The 16,550-nt window shown below is 35.4% G+C and overlaps 1 protein-coding gene across 1 annotated transcript in view; it reads right to left on the reverse strand.

Annotated features, from left to right (window-relative positions):
• LOC117421382 (teneurin-3-like) overlaps nt 1–16,550 on the reverse strand; it is a 932,247-nt gene that overhangs the window by 646,485 nt on the left and 269,212 nt on the right. The window contains exon 3 of the mRNA XM_059027478.1: nt 7,987–8,030. The gene's annotated coding sequence lies outside the window, so the exon portion shown is untranslated. The remainder of the gene's footprint in view (nt 1–7,986; nt 8,031–16,550) is intronic.

A 16,550-nucleotide genomic window follows, 5' to 3' on the forward strand; every position in this document is an offset into this window, starting at 1 on the left:
TTTAGGAAAAATGGAGTATTAGTTTTCTGACTGTAAACCACAACAATATTTCTATATGTTTTCTTTAAAAATTGGGTTTATTTTGCAGTAGTGTAGTTTTCAAATTAAAATTATTATCCAAAAACTGAATACGACACACTGCTGGCTTGTTTTCTATGTTCCAAAGCTGGTTTTAACTGAAGGAATCCAAAGGTATCCTTCTGCTATACATCAGTAAGCAAAAACCCAAATCAACATGCTATTTTTACTGGGAACGTTCTACAGGAAAAAGCTATATTTAAAATATTGGCATAACAAAATATAGGACACAAATTACTGTTTGTCAATTTATTTATCAATTTGTTACTGTATGCTTTTCAGAAAAATGATGCACATTTTTCTCCATTGTAAAAACTTTATAAATCTGGCCCAATTATCTCTACAAACAGAAAGTCTGCACAGAAGTGTTCTCTGTTGTTATGGAGACTAGTTTGTATATCTCCAGGTTATAAAGGGATGTATAAAACTAATACATAATACAGCAATTGGCAGTGGCTCTTGGTAATAATAATTAAACATTTATCAAAATGATCTTTATAAGCTATGTAATTATTAAAATTCATATCCTAGCAGTGTTAATCCCCACCCCAGTACATACCTCATGAACCCAATGAATACAATGATAAGAGTTCAGTTCCAGTTCACTTGGTTATTTGACAGTTTGATAATGTCTAAATAGTACTAAGAGATATGTATATTTTATTATTCAGAAACTATGCAAATGCCAATCCTTAGAAACAAAGAAATGTTTAAAATAGTTAGCAATATAACTGCAACTCCATTGACTTTACACAACAATACATGTACAACTACAATGTCTTTGTTGCCTGTAGATCCAACAAAGTATTTTATTTGAAATGATACCAATGAATATGTTTAATAAAATGTGCCATGAACCAAAAGCATGCTACAATTAAATGGTTATGCAAATGGTTTCTAATGCTTAAAGTGCCTTTAGTAGCACAAGGAAAGCACTGGTTGGAGGGCAGACCACAGTGCGACTTATAGTGGCTATCTTAATTGGCAGATCACAGTGAAGAATGACGTTATATTTTGCCAGAGGAGTTTCCATTACATTGAAAAAAAAACATATGAAGTTTCTAGATTAAACATTTTTGGACTTATGCTTTATTAATAAATTGCATTATTAGTTGGAACTTATGTGTTCGCAACATGTAAAAATGTTATCCTGTGTTACCTTTTTTAATACAAAAAAAATGTTGTTAATATTATTATTGTAGTTGTATAAAAAGGGCAATCAAATCTCATTGCAAATTGCTTTCTCAAAATGTTAAATGCATTATGTTCTGAAGACATTCTCCTTTGCTTTGTAGTTGAGCTTTAAATTCTGCATTAAAATAGTGAGTGAGCTGTTTTCTGTAAAGACAGGAAAACAAATGCATCGGGGAACAGAAGGGGCTTTCATGCTGTTTCAGAATCGTGAAAAACTCTAAAGCCTGGTTCATACTTCTGTCACAGATGAATGCAACACGTCAGACGCATACAGCTATAAAAGCTGTGCAGCTTCACTATTTGTTGTACGAAGGACGCATCGTGTCGCTGCCGTTTTCATTGCACAAAGTGGTCTCAGCTGTTGTTCATACTTTAAATACAGACGGTATTTGCAAAATTGGATACATTGACAATTTAGGAGATGTGCTGAATTTATACCTATACAAGAGGTTTAAAAAAAAAAAAAAACTAAAGCGACATTGTTGATACATTTGTCCTCTCAACCAACAGAGAACCCGAAAGGGAAAATGTCACTTTAATTAGAGAGATACAGGTATGTGACACTGAAAATTGTTTTTTGAATGACAAGTGAAAGGTTTGACGATCTGTTAAAAAGAATGGGACCATTGCTTCAATGCAAAAATACACACGCAATGCCAGTGACACCTGCAGAAAGACTTGCACTGCACAGAGCAACTGGCAAATCCCAGCAAAGTGTGGCCACGAGCTTCCGACTCGACTCTTTACTTCAGGATTTTCTTGCTCTTCACAAATCTCTTTCACAGTTTTCTCCATCAGGCTTTACATTCTCTTCAGTCCTTTTCTATTTTCTTCTGAATAATACACATCAATGCTGTTCCTATTATTTGGGTATCTCTATATTCTTTAAGTCAGGGGTCATATAAATGTGTATGTTTACGAACTTCTTCTATTAAAAGTTCCTCAAAGTCTTGTTCCAGATGGTTACCAGTGTACGACCATGAAGGAAATGTTGAAATTTTTCAAAATCATCTGACCCATGCGATTTCAGGTTGCAGACTCATAAGAAACGGCTGTGCGACTTTCCAAATAAGACGCATGTTGCAAGTGTGGATGATGTAATTCTGACCTGTCTCACGCATCTTCGACTCCAACCAGAAATGATGTCAGATTCTGAAGTATGAACCAGCCCTTAGTTATCATCATTCACAAAACTGACTGCTGGACTGAAGATATGATGTGGTTTCATTGTGTAAAGCTAACCTTGCTATATATGGTACACAAGAAAATACTAACCAGAATAAACTCACATATTCTTTATCTTCAAAATTAAACTGCCATTTAAAATCTGTTTAGGCTTCATGTAAGCAGTCACTTAAAAATCATTCACTTAAAACAGACGTTTAATCCTTATCAAACCTACAAATTAAATGTGACAAGAAAATCTTAACAAATTATACAGGAAGCAGCAGAAAATGTTATTTTCTTTTATGTGATAATCAAACTAAGCATAGATACTGCTGGAAAATAATGGGTTTGACAATCACATTTGGTACTTCCAAATCAATTATTTGATTTGGTAATCATGTGCTCGTTTTGAGATAACGGTTGCTGTAGCACTCAGAAAGGTCACAAATATTCTCTTGGGGGCCTAAGTACTAAGCATTGTGCATGCACAAAATTGCGACATATGTACAAAAGGGAAATGCCCAGTGCATCACGAAAGAAAGTGCATGTGCAAATTTGTAAGGGAAACTGTACGCTTCCGCAGCAAGATGCTCCAGGAAACATGCAGATATGTCATTAGCGTCTCATTGACCTCTGAGATTCTCCTAATTACATATGCAGACCAGATGTGCATGTGATATGTACCAAAGTCAGCATCAAATCGCTCCCTTACTTGTACATGCTTAACTTTGCGCCACTTAGGACTTGGTGTAAATGATGTGACGGGGCTATAAAAAGGTGTGCTTCTGTGAGTGTGTTCTCCAGACAGTAATTCATGATTCACTGGCTCCCTTCTCCCGTTCCTCTCTGAAACCCTTGAGTGAGTGTTACATCGCCAGCTCTCTGCTTTCTTGGCAACACATTCTCTGCTCGGCCCCCTCCAATCTGGTTTTTGTCCAGCACACTCCACTGAAATTGCTCTTCTCTCCATCATTAACTTTCTACTCTCTGTCCGTACCGCATCCCTCTCCTCTGTCCTAATTCTCCTCAACCTTTCTGCTGCCTTTGACACTGTCAACCACTCTATTCTCCTGTCCTCCCTCAATCGCTGACCTGGGACTCTCCGGCACTGCTCTTGCCTGGTTCTCCTCCTACCTCTCCGGTCGCACGTACCATGTGTCCTGGCGTGGCTCACCCTCAGCCTCTTACTCTCTTTCGACAGGTGTCCCCCAAGGCTCAGTCCTGGGACCCCTCCTGTTTTTTCTCTACACCTGCTCCTTGGGTCCCCTCATCTCCTCCCATGGCTTCTCGTATCATTTCTATGCTGATGATGCCCAGATCTTCCTCTCCTTTCCCCCCTCTGACTCCGACAAATTTCCTTCTGTATCTCTACCTGCCTCTTGGCCATCTCCTCCTGAACACACTCACACCATCTGAAACTCAACCACTCCAAATCAGACCTCCTTTTCTTCCCCCTGTTTTCCTCCCCCATCGCTGATCTAACTATCTCTATTCCTCTTGAATCCACCACCCTCTCTCCTTCCTCATCCAACATGAACCTCGGTGTCACCCTCTACCCCTCCCTCTCCTACTCTTAGCACATCTCTACTCTGGCACACTCCTGTCGCTTCTTCCTCAGCAACATACACAGAATTCGCCCCTTCCTCATCAACTACTCCACATAGCTCCTAGTTCAGGCCCTGGTACTGTCCCGCCTTGACTACTGCAACTCCCTCCTGTCTCTGCTATCCGTCCGCTCCAGCTCATCCAAAACTCTGCAATTGTAACAATTGTAGCTGTACACGGCCCAGCATCAATGCCGTACATTTGGTTACTACGGCAACAGGGTCATACAAATACCGACATCATGATTGGCGAATTCCTCATACTGTACAATGACATTTTTACATACTACTAGAAATGTACGGTGTGTATAAAGAACAACACAAAAGCTTTTGCTTTTGTCATTTCAGGTTTCTCCCGTGCTTAATATTTTGGGATTAGAGGCAGCAAAATAAGTTATGTGAAGTACACAGTCATTGTAATTAATGTGTAAACTCAAGGTTGTTTTTAAAAAATCGATTTTGTTTGCTTGTTACTTTTTTTTGCAGCCAACACAGAAGTTTGTTACAGTTTTGAAGATGTTTCAATTGCGACTTGAGTTCCAATGTTATAATGTACATTTTAAAGACTCAATAGCTAGGCTAAATGTTAAAATTTTTTTCATGTTTTTTTGGTGATGTTCTTGATGTACTATCAATGATAACAAATTTTAGTTAACTTACATCAGTAGAATATAATGTAATAGAAAATGTGTTTTCTGGTGAGTTTTTTTTTTTTTTATTGTCATTCGTAAATTTCTTAAAAGAATACAGTGAATTTTCCAGTCTGATGAAGACAATATGTCGAAACACGTAAGCTTTATTTATTTGTCTTTTTATTTTTTTACCTTGTTCTTAATAAAATATTAATAATTGAGAGACACTTTGGGATATAAGTTTTTCATTAAGCGAGAGTTGTTGTCTTCACTCTTCAGTGGTGGAAACATCATATGAAATATATATATATATATATATATATATATATATATATATATATATGAACATAATTTATATATTTTATTTATCATATAATCAAAGAAACTAGAAAATGATATTGCAAAAGTCAACCTGAAGCCATAATAGTAGTATAGTATTTCATGTGAGATTTTGAAATGTCACATTTTTTTCATTTTTGTCCTTATATGGAAAACTACAAAGTGTATGTAATTCAATGTGCTAACATAACATTATTCAGAAGGTTTCATTCGATTTTATGAAGCAAAATGTGTTAATTCTATAGGGGGGTGCAAAACTTTTGGCCATAGCTGTATGTCAATGCCTAAGGTTTAAATGTTCATGAAACGTAACCAAAATGCATGTCCCCATATTAGCTTATTAAATAGCTAATATTAAAATATGTTCTCATAGCTTACATGAATATAGATTCATATTCATTAACCAAACTGTATTCTTTCATTTTTTTCCTGAAAACATCCAGATTGAAATCTATAATCATTTAGTTTAAATAAAGCTTAGCAGTTTTATTTATTAGAGCGTGGCAATGTTGAATAACAGTATTTGTCAACTATTCATACCTTACAAGTTACAAGAACAAAGTTTCACGAGTTGGATTGGGCAAAACACATCGATAATGCATACGATTTCCAAAGGAATTAAATATATCTTTAAACTACTACTTGTGTGTATACAAGGCACATATATATATATATATATATATATATATATATATATATATATATATATATATATATAGTGATCTTACCCCATCCTACCCTGTTATTTTCATCATGTACCATTGTTTTAAACTATTAACTATTTTGAAAGCACTTAATAAACAATACATGCAGTTGTATTACAGTTGCAGGCAAACTTATAGGCACTAGGTAACAAGAAGCTAGCATGGCATTTAGTCTTTAATTACATATATATTTTTGTCAATAGTGATCTAAAAATATGTAGCCCTAAAGACAAGACATGAAGAAGACGACCACGGTATCAAGCATCCAGTAAATGGCACTGCTGGCAAAGCAACACTGATAACGGGACCAGTTCATCTTTCCTTGCGATGAACAGTAGTTCTGAGTTAATCGTAAAATAAGTTATAGGAACTCTGGAAGCCACGCTCACCAGTATTGCTTTTCTGGTCAACTCTCTGAATGGATCTATGTTTATAATGCTCTTGAATGAGGCGATCTTATGGCCCTGGCTCACATTAAACAAAAAAAATCGAAACATGCACATTTAACCTCATCCATACCATACTTTGGGTAATATTTGTTTTTAAACTGTGTGGCGTCGGCGGTGAACGTATATCCCACGTACACCCAGCCAATCAGATTAGCAGTCACTTAATAAGCAAGCGGGTGGAACTATTTTTAAGGAACTATATTTTACAGTGTACGGTTTCCGTGGCTGAGACGGGGGTATCCAGCCAATGGGATCACTGCTATCCCGACACCCCAAAAAATCTCACCGGCCCCTGGCAAAAGTAAACAAATACATAAATAATAATAAAAAAAAATACGAATAAAATTGCATGACTCATCCTGATGTGGCAACAGCCCCAGTCGGCCACAGTGTAGCAGCGTTTGTGATCATAAGCTACATTGGTAAATATTGAGTCACACTTTTTATCAATCAGCATTTATTTCTACATCTTTTACTCATTCAGGGACATAACATACCTAAATGTTTATTATTAAATGAATGTGAGTTTAAATTACTAGTAAGTATACATGTGTCGATATGAAAGCTGAACATTAATATCAGCAAAGAACAAATAAGTTACATGTTTTTAATGAAAAAACAATTGTAGCCAACGTTTTGACAAAAGTAAAATTAGGCTTGTGTGATTGTAAAATGCCACTTTTTCTTATATTTACTACTGCTTAATCTAAGTTAAAAAAATAAAAGATCTTGTTCATGGCCCCGTGCAACATTACCCTAATTTTTAATTCTAAAACCCAACGTTATTTAATTTTTAATAACAGTCTGGTACTTTCCTTACCTTTTTTCTTTTAATAATGGTCTTATGCTCTCTCTTCCTTCAGATATTTCTGTGAGTAATAAATACAAAATATATACCTATATTTAAGTATTAATATTTCGCACAGTCATCTCTCTGACCGCCTGCCACGTTCACATTCACTTGCTGACATTTTTTCTTACTGTTAGGTAACGTTAGCCACGGTGCAGACCTGGGTCAAACTAATGTGTTCGTGCATGTAGGGAGAATTTATTGTGATTGTTTATAAATGTGGCCCATCCTCTGAATACTTTTCCATTTTTATATTTTATTTTAAAGATTTTAAAGCAAACCAATGCCAAACACAACAAGGTATAATACATAAATAATGAATAAAAAACATGGGGGGGGCCAAAATGTATAGTTTGACCCCCCCATAGTTAAAGTGGGGGGTCACGTGTCCCTTCTGCCCCAACTTTTTGAGCTGCACACACGCATCAACTTGCACTTGCCTGCTCTTAGTAGGCTACATAGGACCCTTGGGGTTTACGTTAAAACACAGGTCACTGATAAGTCCTGAAATATCACTGTATTTCTTTATGAAAGTATTATCTTTTTAAATATGGAAATATTTCATTACCTTCAAGAGGTTTACATTTCAGAATCTTCTTCGTGTTCACATATACAAACCCATGGTTCTTCGATGTAAGCAACAATGGAAAAACTACTCTAGTGAAGAAAATATTTCTCGTTAGAATGTATGCATTTTCATTCGATCTTTTCTAAACCATTGTTTTAGTTGTGTGTTACAGAATATATAGTTTGGGCCTTTTGCTTAATATCTTATGATACCCGTCGTCTAGAACTGTCTCAGTGTTGATCCTGGATGCATCAGTGTATGATCCTTCACAGTTTGCCAATTCTCCAATTCTGTTTCATTTTTCTGTGTTGTAACTTGCCCATTCTCTTAGTTAATGCTAAACACCACTACACTAAAAACAAATCTAATATTTATTTAAAATATTTAAATATTTTACTCACATTTCATGATTAACATTGCCCTCCTGTTGGGTAGAGAATGAAACCTGTAATTAAATAAAAATAAAGTGATGATACAACATAGAATGAGCGCACTGTGTACATCTGCATAAGTCAGCATGCAGTGCAAATCCACATAATAACAGTTTTACACAATTTACAACATTAGTTTTCAAAAAATTGAAGATGCAACTTCATTATAGATACATATTTTAAGGATTGATTTTATATTTAAGACATTTTTAATGTTTGCAACGTAAATATTGTGTTGAACACTTCTGAAGTAATTGAGGAGAGGATAGTATACTTAAACTGTTGCCAGGGAAACAGTATGGCCAAAAGTTTTGCAGCACCCTTTAGAATGAACACATTAAGCTTCATAGAGTCGAATGAAGCCTGCTGAATAATATTATGTTAACATATTGAATTACATACTGCTTTGCAGTTTTCCAATAGTTAAGTAAAACTGACAAAAAAATGACATTGCCAAATGTCACAAAATACTGTACTACTATGATGGCTTCTGACAGACTTTTACGATAACATTTTGTAGTTTCTTTGATTACATGATGTTAAATAAAATAAAACTTTAGCATAACAGAGGCAGAAGTGTTAAAGGGACTAGCAACTCTTAAAATAAACAAATCCTCTGGACTGGTTGGGATCCTCCCAATAGTACTTAATAATACATATATATATATATATATATATATATATATATATATATATATATATATATATATATTTTTTTTTTTTATCGGGCTGCAAGTATAGTGGGCGGGACTCTGCCCCATACTGGGCACCACCAAAAATTATACAAACCCGGCGACTATGAACTTCCCAGTAATGTTGTTGAAGCTGACACCCTGGGATCCTTCAAGAAGCTGCTTGATGAGATTCTGGGATCAATAAGCTACTAACAACCAAACGAGCAAGATAGGCTGAATGGCCTCCTCTCTTTTGTAAACTTTCTTATGTTCTTATGTACTATAGTGCTGACAGTTCTGCAATGTCCTCAGATAACAATTCCATACAAACCTCTTCCAAGTGAATACAATATATTACATTTTGTAATGCTATTGTCACCCAGGAACAGTTTAGAAAAGTTTCATGGACATAACTGTATTTTGTTCAGACCTTTAAATAACATTACTTAAACAGTAAAGGCACAATATAATGCAGAAAAAATAAATCTCACATTTGAGCTTAAAAGAAAAGCTGAATTTAATTTGCAATGTAATTTTTTTCTGTCACAGTAATATTACTTCAGCGCCATCTACTGGACTTTTAGAAGAAACACAAGTATGTATTCAACCAGATTTTGAAAGAATAACATAGAAACACACAGGCTTAAAGTATACAATATTTGATTGTATGTGCTTTTTAAAACATGTATCCATTTCCAGCATTTCCAGTTACTGTTTAAAATGCACTTGGCTTTTGACATTGCCTGTAGTTTGTAATGAAATGAATGACATATAACATTGTGGAGTAGTCATTAAGGCTCTGGACTCTTGAATGGAGGGTTGTGGGTTCAATCCCAGGTGGGGGACACTGCTGCTCTACCCTTGAGCAAGGTACTTTACCTAGATTGCTCCAGTAAAAACCCAACTGTATAAATGGGTAATTGTATGTAAAAATAATGTGCAAAAAAAAAAAAAATGTAATTGTATGTAAAAAAAATAATGTGATATCTTGTAACAATTGTAAGTAGCCCTGGATAAGGGTGTCTGCTAAGTAATAAATAATAATTTGATTTGTTTTTTATCCTTGAGAAGGAACATACTTGTCGTGACTATTCATATTAAGCCAGGGTTCTGCGCAGAGTAGCACTATGTGCAAAATATCAAGGTTATGTAGGTCCCACAGAATCTGGACAGCGTTGGGAGGAAGTACTTTGAAAACAGCAGTGCATTGTGAAAAAGAACAGGCTTTTAACTCGTATGCTTATTCTTATGGTGAAATTCAAAGTGTTCAATTTACTAAACCTTAAAAACGTTCCATATGTATTGAAGTTGATATTATTTTACTTGGTTGGAAAATTGACAATACTGTATAACATTATAAGGCCCTGTTCACACTACATAACCAATCTAGAGAGCCGTACTCAAAAACATTTTAATTAATCCAGCTCAAAGCGTCTACCCACTAAAGTACGATTTCATGCGTACAAACACTTAAAATAGGCCGGTTACAGTTCCTAGCAACGCAATGGACTGTGGGATTTAACATGACATTATCTCACCATGCACTGTATTTTATGTTTACAATACGGCAAATATGGAGCCCGTTCCCACTGAAGACACAGCCCTTCTTAGCATGAACGTTATGGCTTTGTTTCTTAAAAACACAAGGTACATTGTATTATAATGTGTGCATTTCATTTTGAACTCTGAAGTTCTCCTTGACCGATTTCATCCCTCCAGATATCAATGTGCCTTGATTGCGGCATCTGATCACATCATGCCAAGATCCAATATTTTACAACAAGCCTCAGAAATTGTATACGGTGCAGCAGTATTGATACTCGTTCTCAACTCCTTCAGGCGCCTGTTCTTAGGACTGTATTTGTAATGTCCACGCACCAAAACATATCAGAAAGAATTTTGGGATATTGGAGGAGACACAAAAAAATATAGTTTGGTATTACAGCGTCCACACTTCTGACAAACCGCACTATCTGATGCAATTTAATTTAAAACCGGACACGAGACTACCCCCTGAGGAGGTCTCAAGTCCAGTTCTTGAGTACGGTATTAAACACTGCATAGTGTAACCATATTGCGCACTTTTAAAACAGTTTAAAGGCAACTAATATGTTTTAAAAGGCATAGTGTAGAGAGGGCCAAAATTGAACCCGATTTTTTTTTTTCATATGACATTGGTATTTGATGTAAAACATTGATAAGAGTATTTGCTGGTAGTTTTATCTCTATATTTAATTTCTTTAGATAATTAACTGTTAACAACATAATGTTGTAAACTGTTGATAAACTAAAAAAGTGCCCCTTAAAATAAAGCGTGACCCATTAACATCATTTTCTTCCCAATTGTTCTTATTTATTACTGATTTTACTGTACTTTGTAACTGCTCTTATCTGTAATGTGATATTTTGTAATGTGATATTTTATAATGTGATATTCTGTATTACGATACTTTGTATTGTGATACTTTGTAATAATTGTATTATTCCATGAACTGAACCATAGTAAAATAAAATAAAAAAAATGTTTTATTCAGTCCAATTATTCTGTGCACTAAATGCAAAGAGTGACCCCATAAGTACACATCTATAACAAATCAAGAGCTTCCATTATCATGCGGGTAATGAATATTCTTTCAAACTGTGTAGCAGTCAGCACACAGTGAAGATGAGGTCAGTCTTTATATAGGTGAAACACATTTGCACCCTCCTGAAGAGAAGGAGTAGATTTGGCACACTCAATTAGGACACAAATTGCATTATGTTTGTTATTAATGTACATGTCAAGTTGTTCAGTTGAGCAACTGCTAATTAGGATGAGTGTTTTTGGCAGTTGTGCCACTGTTATACTCGTGACAAAGTGCAAAAAGGTGCAGAAAAATCCCTTTCATAATTATTTTTACATGACAAAAAAACTCAAAAGCACAACAGCGTGTGGATGAGGGAAAAAGCCACTGCACCCCAGTCGTAAAGCAAACAGGTTCAAATGTGTTCAAGCATTTCAGAAATGTATTTAATACAATTTTATGTCAAATAAAATACAAATAATATGACATGTTTCAGGTCTACTTTTTTCTATGTAGTTTATAGGTTTTAAGAATAATGTACAATGTATATATAATGTATGAGCCCCTATGTAAACTATTAGCTTATTCTCCTTTTTCTAAACTACATAAGAGCTTGTAAGTCACATTCACAACATTCGACTGTTGCAGATAGTAGCAGGAGCAAAACTTTGTAGTTCACAGTGTGCAAAGTGAAGTATTCAAAGAGGTTGAAAGCTTGTGTCCGGAGCTGAATCTACTATATTTTTTCTTTTATTTGGCAGACGCCTTTATCCAAGGTGACTTATCCCAAGTACAGTCCACATAAAAACATGCAGTCACCCAGGATTATAATTAAACATTAATTACGGTACTGGATACTGTTGCATATAGAAAACAACAAAATACATTTAAAACCTCTGATAAACCTTACAAAACAAAGTGGCTTTAGCTTTTTGTTTAAGGTAGTCAGCTTTTTTTGCCAAGCTAATGGAACATCAGCAGCAAGGTATTCAATTACATTAAAAGACAAATACTTGAAACAGAACTTCCATGGCATGCAGTGATGACAGCAGGATTCTGTCACCACCCATCTTGCCAGCAATGGCAGTTCCTTTTATTTATATGTTGTTTTCCACATCTATCCCAAACCAGCTACTTAAGAATGCAATCTTTGGATATAAGTTTGTTGTCTTTATGAACAAAACTATCACTATAGCTGATCACAAACCATCATCCCAAAAGGCCTGTTGTTTTGGAAGGGCTAATTGTTAAAGCCTTTTATTCCAAAGTGTAATTTGTCCCATAAGAAACACCTGTTAAAATCATAAAACTAGAAATAAATAACTTAAGTGTACTTAAGTAAGAATGGTTGAATTAAATTCCTATTTTTTAATTTTTTGTAACCCCTAATTAATTAACTTATAGAAAAAAGATTTAACATGCAAGACATAGAATGAGATGTTGTCACAAAGACGGCCGGAGTGGGTGGCGTCAGACCAGAAGCAGGAAATAAAACGACAGAGAGGTGTGGTTTGGTGGAGCTGAGCAAATGGTTTCGCTCAGCATTTAATAAACAGAACAGAAAATAAAAGGTTTGAACACAAAACAGGACACGGCACTTGTAGCCAAAATGAACAGACAAACAAAACGAACTAACACTTAACAAACGGTGCACGGAGACAAACAAACACGGTGAGTACAAAACACTACTTATTATTATTATTTTCCTTAATTTTACGTTCTCCTTCTCTCTCACCCGTTCTCCACTCTCGAACACCCAACCCCGAGTGAATGAAAAATGTGTCTATATATACTGTTGTGCTGAGATTCAATTACTAATTAATTATTCACTTGAATCCCAGCACGTGAATTCATTACATGCAACCCCGTGCTCACATATTACATTTAACCAGCACGTGAAGTGATTTGTGCCCTCCTCGTGCCTAAATACAAATCTACATTTTTAAATACACGTGAAACACAGACCCGTTTGTATTCCGTGTACCAATCTCTATACACCAACATTAACACACGCAACATACAACACATAACACACACACATGCACACAGGGGCGGGGCACATTGCCACAGATGTATTTGGGATATTTGCATGATTTCTATAGTTTTCTGCCTGGAACATGTCACATGGAGATCCACCCCAGAAGTGGGGCTTAGGTTACATGAAAAGTGAGGCACGAGAAACTGTGGATTATTTTTCTCACCGATTATTTTTCTTGCCACTTAAAACATTTCTTCCCTATTGATACTGTTCCATAACAAGATTCAATTGATTGTTAATTTGTTTTTCGCTCCTTTGTTACGCTTAGTAAAAACAATTACAGTGTTTGTCTCTCACATTGCGGCAGTGTTGTCATGAGCTCCTCTGAGTTTGAGTTTGGAATTCTACTTTGCACAGGCACAAGTGTCTGTTCTAAGTGAAGATAGTAGCAAGCACTATGTTTTAGATGTAGGACATGAAAGTGGCATTAGAAAAATAAAAATGCAAAAAACAAAGGAATGTGAACCTGGAACAGACAGGAAAGTTATTGATAGTTTTGTCAAACCTACAGATGCAGACCTAAATATCATTGCAAGCAATCCGTTTTCGAGACGTACGTAAGTGGGCTGTAAGCTTGTATGAACAATGGTTAAAGCCAGTAAAGAAATGCAAAAGCTGAGTATACATCTAATGATGATGAAATTGCTTTTGTTACTGGAAAAAAAAAGAAATGTAGTTCTTGCTGTCTAAACAAAGAATGAAAAAGGACATCTCCCAGAATGCCATAGCTATCCCAGAACACCGATTGGCTGGCAATCACTTAAACTAATACACCTTTGTAATTTAACAAACAAGGCAGGTACAAAAGGACAGGTTTCAAAGACAATAGCTGTCTGTGGGAAGTTAAGGAACTGTGCATAGACTTGAATGCGGTGTACATTGAAACTAAGTATATTAAATCTATGATTTGTGGATAATATATTTAAAGTCAGTAAACCAGACTAGCGCCTGACTCAAGTTAGGGATCCTGTTAAGTTTAGTTAGCGCTTCAAAACATGAGTTGGGATTTATGTTTGTTTTGTATTGTTTGTGAAAAGAAGAAGTGTTCCCACTGGAAAAACCCATCCTTTGTCGAGCGTGCTTTAGCCACCAAAGACGTGTTAGGAACCCAGAACTGTTATATTGTAAATAAAGAAGCTTTGTGTCACAATTTATAATTATGAAAAAAAAAAAGTTTTACATTGTTAATGTATAATTGTATTACCCTACTTTTAGCAAACAATAAGAAATGCTAAATTGAAATCGCAAGCCCTTTTCTAAGTGTTACGTTTGAAATGTGTGATACAAATTGTTGAAATCATTGTTGCTTAATAAAATGATATTTGTGTTTCTGTAGGAATTGTTCGGACTCACTGTGGTTTCGTTAACAAACACGGTTTTCTGTGGATTTGTAACACTAACTGTGGATTCATTATTCCTGCCACGCACTCCCCTTCTTTTTAAAGCCACTCAGCTAGTAGAATTAATCAATCAAAAGTTCAAAGGGTAACATCACTGAAATGTTTTAACTTATATTGAACAATCCAAAGAGAAACAGAAGATAGAGGAAGGATGACAAAAAACATCATACGGATGTTTATATTGATAAAACTGTCAATGCAGAAATACAAGTAATGCTGGAGGAACAGAGATAAACGTAGTATTTGAACGTATATTAGCACAAATAAGCTTGGGGAGATGAACAGGTATACTGTGGGGTCAAGCTACAAAACTCACAGCAAAGTAAAAACAAATAAAGGTTTTCAATTACAGAATGAAAATTAAAACAGCAATATTTGTTTTGAGAAAACATTAAATAAACAGAAAATGTCAAAATATTGGTCACCACGGATGATAAATGCAGTATAAGATTACTGTTTAAGTCTGCCAGACCCATTGGCATGTATACAGTAGACGATTGTTTCAGTTAGTGCCTTCATCAGAACAATAAATGTGGTATCCTAACAGCAAGGGATAATGATTGCACTGTGTATATAAAATAAAGTTATGACTTTTCAAAAAATCTAACATTTATATACTTATTGACTTCCTTACATAATCATAGGTGGCAGGCTGTACAATTATCATTCAATTCTAAATTATTATGAAGGCAAACTTAAGCAGTTTCCCAAAACAATTGAATTTACATATCTTAAAAGACTGTGATGACGAATAAAACAAATGACTGTTAATCCTATTTGATTAATGTAATGCTTCAAGAAAATATAATCTTTCTAGTTTAATGAGAAACCATTTAAAGTGAATGAGGACAAAAAATATCAATATCCAGTACCTTTTTTACAAGTGATAATTACTCTTTTTACTACAAAAGTGTAGTATAATATTTTCTTTATTGAATTCTTATGACAGCAACATGTACCCATAATCACATAATTTTGATGAATCTACTTAGAAAACTGCAAAGATGGCCGTTAATGATTACACCGTGTAACAAATTTTTATTTTTTTTTGGTTCCTGGGTAGTAAGTATTATTTCCTAATTGCTTATGCCTCAAAAGTATAGAAAATGGCTATTATTCCCCACAAACTTTGCTTTTGTGACCAGGACAGTGATATTTTGAAATTTACCTAGTTCCAATGAGAAAACAGGCAAATTTGTGTCTTTTTGTTCACATAAAGTAAAAAAACAACAACATATGAATCCAAATTAACATGTATTTATACTAAAGTAATACAAAAATGACTACAAAAGATTTAGAAGTGAGTAGTTTTTCGAGATTTACGATTATACTGTAAATCACTTTCACGAATCAGCCCCCAAATGTAGTCTCCCATCATGTTCTTGTTATACTGTCCTTGGTAGTGGCGTTCAAAGTCCAGTATATCCTGGTGGAAGCGCTCGCCTTGCTCCTCCGAGTACGCTCCCATGTTCTCCTTGAATTTATCAAGATGAGCATCAAGGATATGGACTTTGAGGGACATCCTACAGCCCATTGTGCCGTAGTTCTTCACCAGAGTCTCAACCAGCTCCACATAGTTTTTGGCCTTGTGATTGCCCAGGAAGCCCCGAACCACTGCGACAAAGCTGTTCCAAGCCGCTTTCTCCTTACTAGTGAGCTTCTTGGGGAATTCATTGTACTCCAGGATCTTCTTTATCTGTGGTCCGACGAAGACACCGGCTTTGACCTTTGCCTAAGACAGCTTAGGGAAGAAGTCTTGAAGGTACTTGAAGGCTGCTGACTCCTTATCTAGAGCTCTGACAAATTGTTTCATAAGGCCCAATTTGATGTGCAGTGGTGGCATCAGCACCTTCCGGGG

This window comes from Acipenser ruthenus, chromosome 1 (genome assembly GCF_902713425.1).
Source record: "Acipenser ruthenus chromosome 1, fAciRut3.2 maternal haplotype, whole genome shotgun sequence".
NCBI lineage: Eukaryota > Metazoa > Chordata > Actinopteri > Acipenseriformes > Acipenseridae > Acipenser > Acipenser ruthenus.